This window comes from Vicugna pacos, chromosome 18 (genome assembly GCF_048564905.1).
Source record: "Vicugna pacos chromosome 18, VicPac4, whole genome shotgun sequence".
Taxonomy (NCBI): domain Eukaryota; kingdom Metazoa; phylum Chordata; class Mammalia; order Artiodactyla; family Camelidae; genus Vicugna; species Vicugna pacos.
Window position 1 is genome coordinate 38,709,764 of NC_133004.1, and position 13,521 is coordinate 38,723,284.

Here is a 13,521-nt window from a genome sequence, read left to right on the forward strand (position 1 = left end):
CCTTCATCTGCGGGTTCAGCTCAGTTCTCTAGGCCTTCCTACCCAGGCTGGGAGGAGGCACCACCACCTGCTCGGGGCTCTCCAAGGGAGCAATGCTGACCACTTTGTGCTTCCCAGGTCTGCTTATGCCCAGCAAGTCCCACACTACCCTTTACCCACCTCCAGCTGGTCCAGCCCCAATGCCCAACATCTGCCTGAGCTTAATCCCCAGACCCAGAACTTCCCCTTAGAACTTGAGTTCTGCCCCGAGCTCTGTCTGGAGCTTGGCTGAGCCCTCGATCCATCTCCAGGCCCTTGCAAAACCCTTTCCCTGGAAGGCCAGACCCCATTGCCCCTCTCCACCTCCATGCCCAGGGGCCCAGCTAAAGCTGAGTATGGCACCTGCCACACAGTAGGCCCTAGATAGATATTTGCCAAATGAATCAATTCCACAACAACCCCTTGAATACTTCAGTGATCTACTTGACCCATCCCCTCATCCTTGACCCTAGGGGTGGGATGCTTTGGGCCAGGAAATGAGAACTTGCTTGATGCAATCCTATTCATGCCCCTTCCCCACTACACACACGCACACACACGCGTGTGCGCGCGTGCACACACACACAGCCCATTTGCCTCTCCCTTCCCTGGGGAGGGTATGCCCTTCCTGATTCAGACAGAGCGCCTCCTCTAGGGCACACAGAGCAGGGCTCCAGCACCAGAAGGTTCTCTGAGTGTCACCTTTTCTGTTGCCCAGGGGTTTTCTGGAGTTTTCAGCAGGCTTGGCTCACCTTGGGCTCTGGCCTCTCTTCCATTTGGAGACCTAGCCTCCCACCCTGTCCCTCCTGAGTCAGGCATCCTCCTGTCCCCTCTGTGTACATTTCACTCTCAGAGCCTGACCAAGGGCTTCAGGGCTGCCTCAAGCCCTGGGCACAGGCAGCTTCTCTGAGCAGAGGGAGGGGTACTGATGCAGCAGGGCATGTGAGCGCCTCCCCTTCTCAGTCAGCCCTCCTCCACTCCCCCTGCCTGTGATCCTGCAACCTTCGGGTTAGAAACAAATGAGATGATAAGGTGAAGGGTTCATCTTATGGGTCAGTGTTGTTCCGAGACTTACAAAGGGTGTTAGGGTGGGTGGGACCCTACCTCCGGATGTACCGCTGAGGGCCTCCCAGCCTCATTCTTTCATGACCCCAACAGGCCTCCCTGCCTCACCTTGAAGACCAGCTGTTCCCTCAGCCCCAACACATGACATCCTGTCCAGCGTGCCCACAGCTGGACACAGAGCTCTGCCTGGTGTTGGGAGATGCCTCTGCTAGCTGGTGGCACCCCGACACCTAGCTGGCCTGTATCCCTCCAAATTGGATGGTTAATGTATTCTCTCACCCAGGAACAGATCTGCAAGTGGGATTCAGGCTTTTTCTGGGCTTCAGATGCACAGATCTTTCCAGACACTTGCCCTAAAACTTCACTCTCATGAGCTTTTGCTCTGGCCCAACTGGACAGGTATCCAGCTCTTGGGCACCTAGCCTCATTGCTGCCCAGTTGAAGTCTTCATGGAGGGAGGAACATGTTTTTAAAACACACAAAATCCCATCCTGTCTGAACAGAACATTTTCTCCTGCTTGTTCGACACCACCATTTACATTCTTGGGCCGGTTGTCGGCCAAGATATTTATAGTACTGCCCTGGCACTCCATCTTGCCTAATTGGTGTGGCCTGACGCCCCCCCCCCCCATCCATCACAGTAAGTGGGCCTTTCACTAGCCTCTAGCAGGCTCTCAGCCGGCCTGGACATTCCCAGGCCCTGGGGGAGGGGCTGCCCCCTGCCCAGGCTGCCCCCTGTGCCCCTTACCAGTGGGTCCAGTCATGGCCAGGGGCCCCCCAGAGAGCGAGTGTATGACTCAGGCTGTCTGTACCCTCGAGCTCAGGGGTGACTGGGGATCCTAGACAGCATCTCCCAGACACTCCTAGGCCTCCACACTGCCTTCAAGCTTCCTGTCGCCCCTCACTCCATCCTTCTAGCTTATAAAGTTGTCTTGTCACTCTGGACTTCGTGGGTTCCCGGCACTGCAGGAAGAAGCCTCAGCGGCTTCATTAGCCCTGGAAGGACCACCACCATTCACTCCATGTCACCTCTAGCCTCTTCTCTCTCTCCTTCAGCTCAGCCCCAGGGAGCTATATGCAATTCGCCACAAGGGAAGGTGCGCTCCAGGCCTTTGGAGGGGCCCTTCCCTCTGCCTGGCACACTTTTCCACCTTTCTCAACCCCTCTGCTCCTCCTCCAGGATCTGCCTTCAACATCCCCTCCTCCATGAAGCCTGTTTGTGATCTCCCCACCTCCCCAGCAGGGTTGGGGTCTCCCACTCACACACCTAGGAAGTCCTGGGCCTCCTCACCACAACACACAGCACATTTGTCTTGCTGGATTGTCCTTGCTCGACCTTGAACTCTCCAGGGCCAAGGGCGGGGCTTCCCCATGCTTGCGGGTGACAACAGAACAATCGTTAGCACTGCTGAGAAATCCAGCTATTATTTTGTCCCTTGGGTCCTAAGGATGGAATGGTTTTTGTTCCCAAAATACCATATTTCATCAATTCCCCCAAAATACTGTTTTCACATTTTCACATCTTTGAAACTGGGATGGCATGTCCTAGTTTAACTGTCAGAGTTTTTAACCTTTCTTAATTGGCTGTAAAATGATGGTGCCTCCTTAAATCGATGACTTCTAAGACTCTCTGGAATGTAGGCACGGCGCTGATTACATTACACCACTGAGACAGCATAGTGGTAACAAAGTTATACCTCAGATTTGACTAGCCTGGGTTCTGAACCTGGCTCTGCCATATTCTGAATTTCGGTCCTGGGTAACCAATCCTCTGATCCTTGGTTTCCACATCTGAGAAATGGGGAGCATGGATACTACCTACCTCATCGGGTGGTGGAAATGATTATATTCAACACAAGAGAGAAACAGAAGAAGAAATTGCTCAATCACTTCAATTATTCAGTCAATTATTATTTCAGTTGTTAATTCTTTCAGCAGAGATTTAAGTGCCAATCAGAAGCACAGAGGTGAGCAAGACAGACGTGGCTCTGCCCTCATGGATGGCTTTTCGGAGACAAAGGGGAAATACATAATTCTAAATTAAGGCAAATTCTTATAAAGGAGACAAACAAGGGACTCTGAAGGAATGGCCTGGGCGAGATCTAGTTGGGGACGTGAAGAAAGTGAGACACAAGCTAAGATCTGAAGGACAAGAAGGGAGCAGCTGGGTGCAGACCCATGGGGAAGAGCTTCCAGGCAGAGGGAACAGCATGTGCAAACACACAGATACAAAAAGAAGATCACGCTGGGAGACTGGAAGGAGGTAAGTTAATGCCAGGTCACCAGGACCTCAGAGCCATTGAGGGGATGTCAATTTTGCTCCAGAAGCAATACGAAGTCACTGGGGGGAGGAGCAGTTTAAGCAGAAGGATGGGATCTGATTTATATTTTAAGCCAATTCCTCTGGTTCCTGTTGGACAGGGAGGGCTGGTCGGGCAGAGGGGAGGCAGGCAGGAGGCTGGTGTTGTTGTCCAGGGGAGAGCAGGCAGTGACCTGCACACAGTGATGGCAGCGGGAACAGAGGAAAGTGGCTTGCGGATTTATTTTGGAGGTAGAATTGACAAGTCTTGGCAATGGAGGGATGTGGGTGGTGAGGCGAGGGAGGATTCAAGGATGCCTCCCAGTTTTCTGGCCCAAGCAACTGGGCGGACTACGGTGCCATTTCCTGAGATGGGGAAGACACAGGGAGGAGCAGGTTGGGGAGGAAATCAAGAGTTTACTTTTTGACGTGTTAAGCTTGAGCTGTTATTTGTCTTGCCTGGTTAATTGCTGACAGAGCTTCATGAGCCTCAGAGCTGCAGGGAGGCCAGAAAGAGGGGCATCTCTGGCCCAGAAGCTGCCCTGGCGATGTGTGGTCCCATTAGTTGTTTCAAAGGGCCAAAATTGTTCAAGCATCCTTTATCCTGCCTTCGAAGCACCAGAGGCCAAAGAGGAGTCCCTAGCAGGAGAACTGATTTGCTCCAACCTCTTCATTCTGCGGCAAAAAAGATCACAGCCTGGTCCACAGCCTCAGTGTGGAGATGTCGCATCTCTGTTGGGACTACTCATTCACTGTAAGCTCCAGGATCTGGGCCTGTCCCTTCTCTATACTCCTGTCCAGCCTCCACCTGCACATCCTGGATCTCTGCTGCAGAATTCTCTAGAACCACAGAGACTCCAGCTCAATTTCCACCTTTTCCTTCCATATCTACTAGTTATGAGCTGGGTGGCCTAGGGCCATCAGTGACCCTGCAGTGGTGCTGTGTGCTCTCATTGAGCTGATGCTTGTAAGAGGTCCGTAGCAAGGCTGCTGAAAGGCAAGTGAACACGTACTGTTCTACTTTATTATTGCCAGAACCCTTACTCAAGTCCATGGAACACCCTGAGTGTGGAATCCCTAAGCTGGGTCTCCCAGACCTTTCCCTCCTTTTCCTGTCTGCCCTTCTGTACACCCCAACAAAGCTTTGAGGATGGTATTCCAGGCAGTGGCAACCAATGGGAAGGGAGGGGACACTGAGTCACCCCCTGCTGGCACGTGGTGGCCTCTGGGGCCTGCAGGCAGGGCCGGTCTTGTCTGGTGACTGGGGCGGGAGCTGGCAGGGGGCCGGGGAAGGGGGGACAATGGGCCCTTGTCTTTGCCGAGCTTTCTCTTTCCAAGACACTTCAGCCCCTAGACAAATATGACCTCATTTCTCCTCAAGGCTCCAGGATGAAGGGCAGAAACAGGCCTGGAGTTGGACCCACCCACCCCATTTCACAGGCTGGAAAACCAAGTCACCAGGAGAAAGAAGACAAGAGGGCACTGAGGCTCTGGCTCTCATACCTGGCCTGAAATCACACCCTCCTCGGTGGCCAAGCCCAGAGGAGGGACCCCGGAAGAGGGCCACAGCCCAGATGGACGGTAGGTAAGCTTCTGGGTCAGACAGGCTATGACTGGATCCCAGTTCTGCCACTCACAGATGTGCACACTAAGCAACTCAATCAGCTTCTCTGGGCCTCAGTTTCCACATCTGACGAGGGCCTGGCAGCCCCTTCCTGGCAGGGTGGTGGTGTCCTTAGTCATCACTGACTAAGGACAAAGGCTTCAACTGGCCTGCTTAAAGCAGAAGTGCCTGCCCTCCCCCTCCCCCACCCCCATCCAGGACAGACAGGTTTCTCTGAGATGGGGATTAGGGCCCATTTAACTCAAGTCCCTGGGGCCACCAATGCCCCTATCATCCCTCCTGCAGCACGAGGTGTGGTAGGGGCCTGGCATATCCCTCTAACCAGTTTCTAAAGGACATTTTCAGGCACCCCGTTTCTCACACCCCGGCCCACTGCAGCCCTGACCTCCTATGCTGCTACTCCCCCACTCCCACTCACCCCGCGGCCAACCACACCCAGGGCCTGGCCTCTACCCCCACCTCCAACTGGGCATGCCCCCAGTACTGTAGCCTCTCTCTAATGTGGGATCACGGTAATCCACAAAGACGTGAGAATTTCAGGTAAGAGCAGGGACCCCCAGAGCCAGCATAGAGTGGGCACAAGGTCGGTGCTTATGAAATGGCAGTTTTATTGTTCATGGAAATAAGCATTCTCAAAGGTCATTTAGGACAACTTCCAACTCACAGATGGAGAAAGCAAGGCCCAGAGAAAGTCCTTTCTTGGTCTGGTCACACAGCCCATCTGTGGCAGGGCCCAGTCCAGAACCCTGCATGTTACAGGTTCTCAAAGTGGGCCCCTCCCTGTATGGTTGGTGCCGAGATGGCTGCCCCTGGGCAAGATCAGTCCAGGGACCCAGGTGAGAGAGGCAGATGATTGGGGCTGGGGCCTTCCTGGAGATGGCCCAGGTTCTGGCCTTTCCCTTGGCCTCAGCTTTCACTGCGGCTACATTCCCAGCGAGATAAACAAGGGATCAGTGGGAGCAAAATGAATGAAGTAACGGGGAAGATATGAGCGGCCGCACCCAGCCCCCGGCCCACCCCACCCACTGCCCAACAAGGAAGGCTTTGGAAGAGGCCAGGCCCACCCACACCCCCAGCCTCAGCCAGTGCCAGGCACCAAGGGAGCTCAGCCCAGGCCAAGCCTCAGCTAATCCACAGGCTCAGGACACAAGCCCCTCTCAGAGCCCCTGGATCCTCCCTGGGCTCTGTCCCTGAGCCCCACCCTCCTTCCTGGCCTCCTCAGCCCCTAGCTCTCATTGAACTGGGATTATTTCAAGTCCGGAACTTGGTGATCTGGAGAACGACTCACTCCCATGTGCAAAATGATCAAGCCCCTAAGCTGTCTGAGCAGCATGGAGTCTGTTGCCCTGGCTCAGCTGGGTAAGGGGTTCAGCCCAGGACAGCCACCTATGTCTCTGGGCACACGCTGAGCCTCAGCCTATGAGTGGTGGAAAAGTTGTTTATTACTAAGGCCTCCTCAACCCTGATGCCAGCATCCTGACCTCTCTCAGCAGAGCCCTGGAACTCTGGGGGCTTCTCTGGGGCCAGATGGGAGGCTGGCACTGCTGACGCAGCCTGGATACCAATCAAGCTGGACACCAACCCAGGCACCTTCCCCTGCTGGGATGCAGACAATGAGTATCAGTTGGACAGGGCTCCGCCTGCTGGTGATGGGGCCAGGCTTCCTGCTGTAGGAATCCAGGCCTGTCACCCCGGCCAGGGACGCTTGAGGCTTAGCCCCTGCCCTTCCTTGCCTCAGAAGGGAGAGATGGAGGGAAATGGGCCCCCTCCCTCCTGGGAAACATGCAGAGGGCTCACCTGTACCTAGAAGTCTGACACAGACAGGGCACGGGTGGGACCCCCAGGGCCTGCCTCCCTGGCTCACCCTGGGCCTCAGTCACCCTCTACAAATGGCCCCCAAACTGCCCCAGGCCCTGACCAGGCTGAGATGGGGCTATCTTCCTCTTCCTCAGATTCTTCCACCCCACCCAGCTGGAGCTGTGGGGCTTCAGGCCTGGAATCTGCATTTTTATAACTCCTCAGTTGATAGGAGGCAGGGGATCTCTGGTCACATCTGGAGAGAGACCCAGCTCACGTGATCTGCCCTTCCTGCTGAGTTTTGCCCAGCCCCTAGTTCCCGGCCCCCAGGACCCCACTTTTCCAGCTGAATTCCTGCCACCTCACCCCACGCACCCTCTGCTCTGACCACCGAGAACCACATCCGTTTCCCCAACACAATAACCTTCCCTCTTCCATGCACAGGTCCCTCCGTCTGGAACACTTGCTTGTTTATTGGCCTCCTTTCTACCTGGGATACCCCTGTTAGGTCTCAGAGGTCAGCCCCAATGACACTCCGAGAAGCCTTTCCTGATCCCCACCTTGCCTGAGCTTCCCCTTCATTCTGAAATATTTTCTAGTAGTACTTGTCACCCTGCACTAAACTTGCCTCCCCTCCTGGCTGGGGCCATATCTGAACCCCCAGCACAGAGCCAGCCCAGGACCTCTGGGACAGTAGGCAGACCAGCCTTGCAATGACACATGTGCCCAGACTTGGATGTCTCTGGGTTGCTTTAGTCCTACTACCTACTCAGCTTTTTTTTTTTTTCCACCTTATTTCAAAGAAGATTGAGCCCCAGGCAGGGGAGGTGTCTTGCCCAAGGTCATTCAGCTTAGGTGGTGGCATGGATCCTGGAACCATGCCGGTCTGACCTCTGTGATCATTCCCTGAACTGGTGGCCTCACTGACTGGGACCAGTCTTGGACAGTGGCTTGGACACAGGCTCATCCAGTACCCAGGCCCCAGATGGACCTTGAGGAGACTGCAAGAAGAAAAAGAAATTCTGATATCAAAGGCTTGCCCAGAGCCAGGGGCCTAGACACCACCTGCCAGAATAAGGGGATGGAAAATAGGACCCTAGGGACATAGGGCAGCGCTGCACGTGTGACACACCTTGTACACAGGTGCTAAGACTTGCCTGCTCTCACCCGAATCAGGGCCCAGGGCCCCCTGGCCAGTGGTTCATCTGCCCTGTGGGGCCTCTGGTTCCCAAGGCTGTTCCCCCCCAGGGAGTCACCAGACAGGGGCTGGATCTCCAAGCTGATGCTAAACACACCCGATCGTGGCAGACAGACGTGGGAGGCACCCTGAAGAGGCCAGCGCTGTTTGAGCAGAGTGAGGATGAGGTGACCTTTGACTCTCTGCCAGCAAGCCACTTAGCGGCAGCTGCCGGCACACTGAAGACACCCAATCTATCAGCACCAGCCATGTGACGGGCCAGCATCCAGCCATGGCGGTGAGAGGAGCCACCAGAGGGGGGCCAGACTCAGCTCGGGGCCCTGACTCCGAAGCAGGAGGGGACGGAGGTCACCATACTGACGGAGCCACCTTGTTTGGTAACAAGCTCAGGGTCCTTGAAGACAGCTTTAACCAAGGTCCACCTACCACCCTGGGATGCCTTCTCCATCCTCTGCCGGAGGAGCACCTAGGGAGGCTTGTCCTGGGCACCAAAGTCAAGGTCCCAGGCCTGTGCCTCAGCCACTTACCATGTAGTGGCTGTGGGCAAGTCCCCTCACTACTGACCTTCATTTTCCTTCCCCATAATGTGGACTAAAAATTGCCACTTTGAAGGGTGATGATGGAGTAATGCATATGAGGTGCTCATGGGAAGAGGGCAGGAGAGAAGTTAGGATGTTTATCCTCGGCTATCTTCAACTCTGGTCCTAACTTTGCCAGAGTCTCAGCTCCTGGGTAGGGTAGAGGCCCCTCTGGCATGGTGCCTGCTCATGGTTACACCTTGCCTTCCTGTGCTGCTCCGGGCCTGAGGGCAGATAACAGCGCCCCACACCCGCCACACTGGGCCTCTGCAACTCTTCTCTTTGCCCAGCCCCACCGCCTTCCCCACACTCCCTTCCTTAAAGTTGCTTCTGTTAATCCTTTTGGTTGTAGTACAGACCCCTTGCCAAGACCCTCCTGATGGGATGTGGTGCCCAGGGCCTGCTTGACAAATAATATTTGTCCCCAGAAACTTCTTCACCCCTACAAACCTGGGAATTGCGTACTTTAGCCCTAAGACCCCACCACCAGTTAGCTGAACTCTCCCAGTGGCCCAGACTTTGCCCTTTCTCTTTAACCACTGCATAGCCTGGTCCACAGGTCCAGGCTTCTGCCTCAGTTTCCCCACCAGGACTGGAGTCCGTGCTGAACTTCCCTGGCCCAGGCCCACTAATGCTGGCACCTCCTCCCCCAGGAAGTCAGATGTCTCTACCAATGACTGGCCTGACTCATGGTATCCTGGCCATGTGCTTCCCTGGGTGGGATGGATGGACCATCCCTGGCAGCCACCTCACCTCCACTCCTTACTGCACCCAAGCCTTGTCTGGTCTATCTCACTGCTGGACAATGCCATGGGCCTTTCGAAGCCTTGCCATGGCATGCCCCAAAGCCTGCCTCGTGAATGTGTACTCAGCTCCACATCCCTCCATATCCCCTATAGGTCCCATATGCCCACATCTGGTCTCAAGAGCTGGAGAGGCAAATGCAGTGGGTCACAGGGGCCTTGAGTGCCAACCCAAGGGGCTCAAATTTTAGCCTCAAGGCAGTGGCTCCACTTAAGGGTTCCAGCAGCAGCTGGTAAGGTAACCCATGGATAACAAAGGGGGAGAGGCAAGGCAGGAGGCTGCTGGAGCAGTGAGAAGGATGCTGGCTCCGACCAGCAGAGATGAGATGGGCTGGTAGAGAGGGGATGCTGCCATCAGAGTGGGGCTGGGTCCCTGTTGCCTGCCCTGAGAGCTGAGACTCATGTTGGCTGCACACCTCGAGGCTAGGTAAGGATGGTCCAGGGCAGTGCTTTGTGACCCTCAGGTGCCAGAGGCTCATGGGGTGGGAATAGAAAGAAAGTGGGGGACAGGAGGGATGTGAGGGAAATGGGGGCTGTGTGGCTCTAGGCAGCAGTTCCCCAGCTGTGCACCAGCCTAGGAGAATAGTGGTGACACAGCACAGCAACTCCTTGTCATACTTGAGCCACATGCCTCCCGGCTATGGGAAAGCAGGCCACACACAACTTTGCTAGAAACCCAGAGCCCACCTACCCACTGCTGTTTCCAGCACCCCTGGGAACCAGCCTGCTGCTGGGCCCTGCTCACTGGGCTGCCTGCTCACCTGCTCACCTGGCGGGGCCCGGTGAGAATCCGGCCAGCTCAGATCTCAAGTTCTTGCTGCCTACCGCTTCCTGACTCACATTTTGGTCCTGCTCACATTTTGGTCAACCCGCAGGTCATCTGCCTGGTCTTACTGGCCTCATAAGGCTCTGTACCTTCTTACCTAGGTTTTAACTCCTCCCACTGCTCCTTCCCTCCCTAGTCTGGCCCCTGGGCTTCTGCAACTTTGGTCTCTCAATCCAGACTATTCTCCTGGTTTCAAAGAAAACCTGGTTCCCATCACCCTCTTTCTTCCCAGCTTCTCAACCACTCCTTCAGACTGGAAGAGGGAGTGCTCAATCTTCTTGCTTCCTAATGCTTTTTCCAAGACATTCCTCCACTCTGAGCCTGAGGCTCAGGCCCTCTGGTTAACCCACTCTCTCTCTATTGACCTTCTAGTCACCCCTATCCTTCACCAGAGATGATGGCTTCTAGTTTGCATGCTTCATCTCTGGCCCAGCCCCAGTGCCTCTTGCTGCCCAGGGACAATACAGACAGCCTGATGGCTTCTTGGCTACCTTCACCTTTACTCTATTTCTGTGCCCCAATCCCATCCACACCTGGACCACGTCATTACCTACACTGCTCCTTCTGTAACTACTACTTAGTGACACCAGCATCCTGACCTCCTGGCTCCCATTCCCACTATGCCCCCACTGTACTAGGACCTCCAGTCTGAGGACCCTTCTATCTTCCAACATCTTTGGTCCTCATCACCCTCCCTCTCCAGGCCAGATTCCACCTCTCTTTTGCTGTATCTGTTAGGAAAAGGCTGAATCATAAGTGATGGAAAATCCAAAATAAAAGTATATTAAACAAGAAATTTATATCTTGTTTAAAGAAAAGCAGTTAAGGGTTAAGAGTGGGGCTTAAAGAAGCACCAGGATCCCAGGATCCTTCCTTCTTGCTTTTCTGCTATCTTTAACATCAACATAGAGCATCCATCTCATGGCCCGAAATGGTTGTTCAAACTCCAGCCATCACATCCTCATTCCAGTCATCAAGGAGGAGGAAGGGAAGAAGGAAGCACATCCTCTTCCATTTCTATCACCACTTCTGCTTTTGTCTCCTCTTCAACTTCTCCAAAATGGAGACAAACATTCCTTTGTGCCCAGCTTATTTTTCTCGGTTAACATGTTTCTGAGATTCATCCAATGTTTTACGTGTATCAGTAGTTCTTTCTTTTATAGCTGTGTAGATTCCATTGTATGGATATACCACAATTCATTTATCTGTTCTCTGACGATTGACTTGTGGGTTGTTTCTAGTCATTGGCATTATGAATTAAACTGCCTTCCTGAACACTCTTATGCAAGTCTTCTGGTGGACCTGTGAACTCACTTCTCTTGGCTATATACTTAGGTGAAATTGTTGGGTCAGAAGGTCATTGTGTGTTTAACTTTGTGAGAAAATGCTGAACATTTTTCCAAAGTGGTTGACCATTTTATGCTTCCTCCAGCATCATGTGAATATAAGATGTCCCCCCATTCTACCAACACTTGGAATTGTCAGTCTTTTTCATTTTGGCCATTCTGGGAAACATGTGGGAATGACTCACTGTGGTTTTAATTTGTATTCCTCTGGAGACTCAGTCCCCAGTCCTCTTCTGTGTCCCACACCTTCCTCTGGGGAGCTCATCTTCTCCAAAGACTTCAATTACCATTCCAGGCGAGGGGTATCAACCCTGGCTGCATGTTAGAATCTCCAGGGAGCTTTAGGAAAATTCCAATGCCAAGCAAAATCCTTCCTCAGAGATTGTACTGGTCTAGGGGTGGGGCCCAGCTGTCAGTATTTTTGAAAAAACTTTCCAGTTTTCATTCTAATAAGAAGCCAACATTGAGAACCACTGGACGAGACACTGGTGACTCCCAAGTCCTCTCTGTCTCCACGTAATGGCCTCCGGCACCACAAATTCAACATCCTCAAGTCTGAGCACACCTCCTCTCCCCTTCAGATCTGCACCCCAGCAGCATTTACTTGAACTGGAAACACAGGGGTTATTTTTGGTTCCTCAGCCTCCCTTGCCTCAGACATCCTCAAGTCTGGCCAAGTACCTTTTAAATGCCTCCTGAGACAATCCACTTCTCTCTGCCCCATTTCTCCTTTTATGGGACTTAAAATTTAGCAAAAGATGAGTGAGCGTGGGAGTGAATGAGTGAGCGAACGATCATGTATTTAATACTTCATCCATAGTCCTGGACATGAGCTCATGCCTCAGTGGTCGCCTGCTGTAATTTTTATGTTTGTTTATCTGTTTTGGGGTTTTTTTTACAGTTTTACTGAGGTTCAATTGACATATACTAACTGCAATTATCTGAAATGTACAATTCATATGTTTTGACATATGCATATACTCATGGACTCATCATCACATTTAAGATAATAAACACAGCCATCACTCCCAAAAGCTTCCTCCTACTCCTTCCCAATCACTCCCTCCAGTCTCCCACTACGTCCCCAAACAATTCATTATAGATGTATTTGCATTTTCTAGAATTTTACTTACTCTTTTTTTGTCTGGTTTCTTCTACTCAGAATGATTATTCTGAGATGCATCCATGTTGTAGCATGTATCAATAGCTCATTCTTTTTCATTGTTGAGTCTTACTCTACTGTATTATTGTATCTCAATTTGTCCTACTCCACTCCACTTTATAATTGTATCTCAATTTGCTTATTCATTCATTCACCCATTAATGGACATCTGGGTTGTTTTCAGTTTGGGGCTCTTGCAAATAAAGCTGCTATGAATATTCACGTATAATTTTTTGTGTGGATAAATGCTTTCATTTCTCTTGGGAAATACCTACGAGAGGAATGGCTGGGTCATGAGGTACACGTATGTTTAGCATTTTATGGAACTGCCACACTGTTTTCCAAAGTGATTGTTTCACTTTACAATCCTACCAGCGATGAACGAGAGTTCCAGTTTTGGCCCGTTTTTAAATTGGGTGTTTGTCTTACTACTGAGTTGTAAAATTTCTCCATGCATTCTTTGGTAGATACATGTTTTTAAAAAATTCCAGTCTATGCCTTGCCTTTATCATTTTCTTAATAGTGTCTTAGAACTGCTAAACTTTTGCATTTTAATGAAGTCCAACTTATTTTTTTCTTTTATTATTTGTGCTTTTTGTATTGCATTTCAGAAGTATCTGCCAAGCCCAAGGTAATTAAGGTTTTTTCCCTCTATGTTTTCTTCTAGAAGTTCCATAGTTTTAGCTCTTACAGGTAGGTCTGTGATCCATTTTGAACTAATTTCTGTATATGGTGTGAGGTAAGGTGACTTCTACCAGTCTTACTTCTTTACCAATTAGCTTTCCTCTTTGAAGGATGGTTTTGC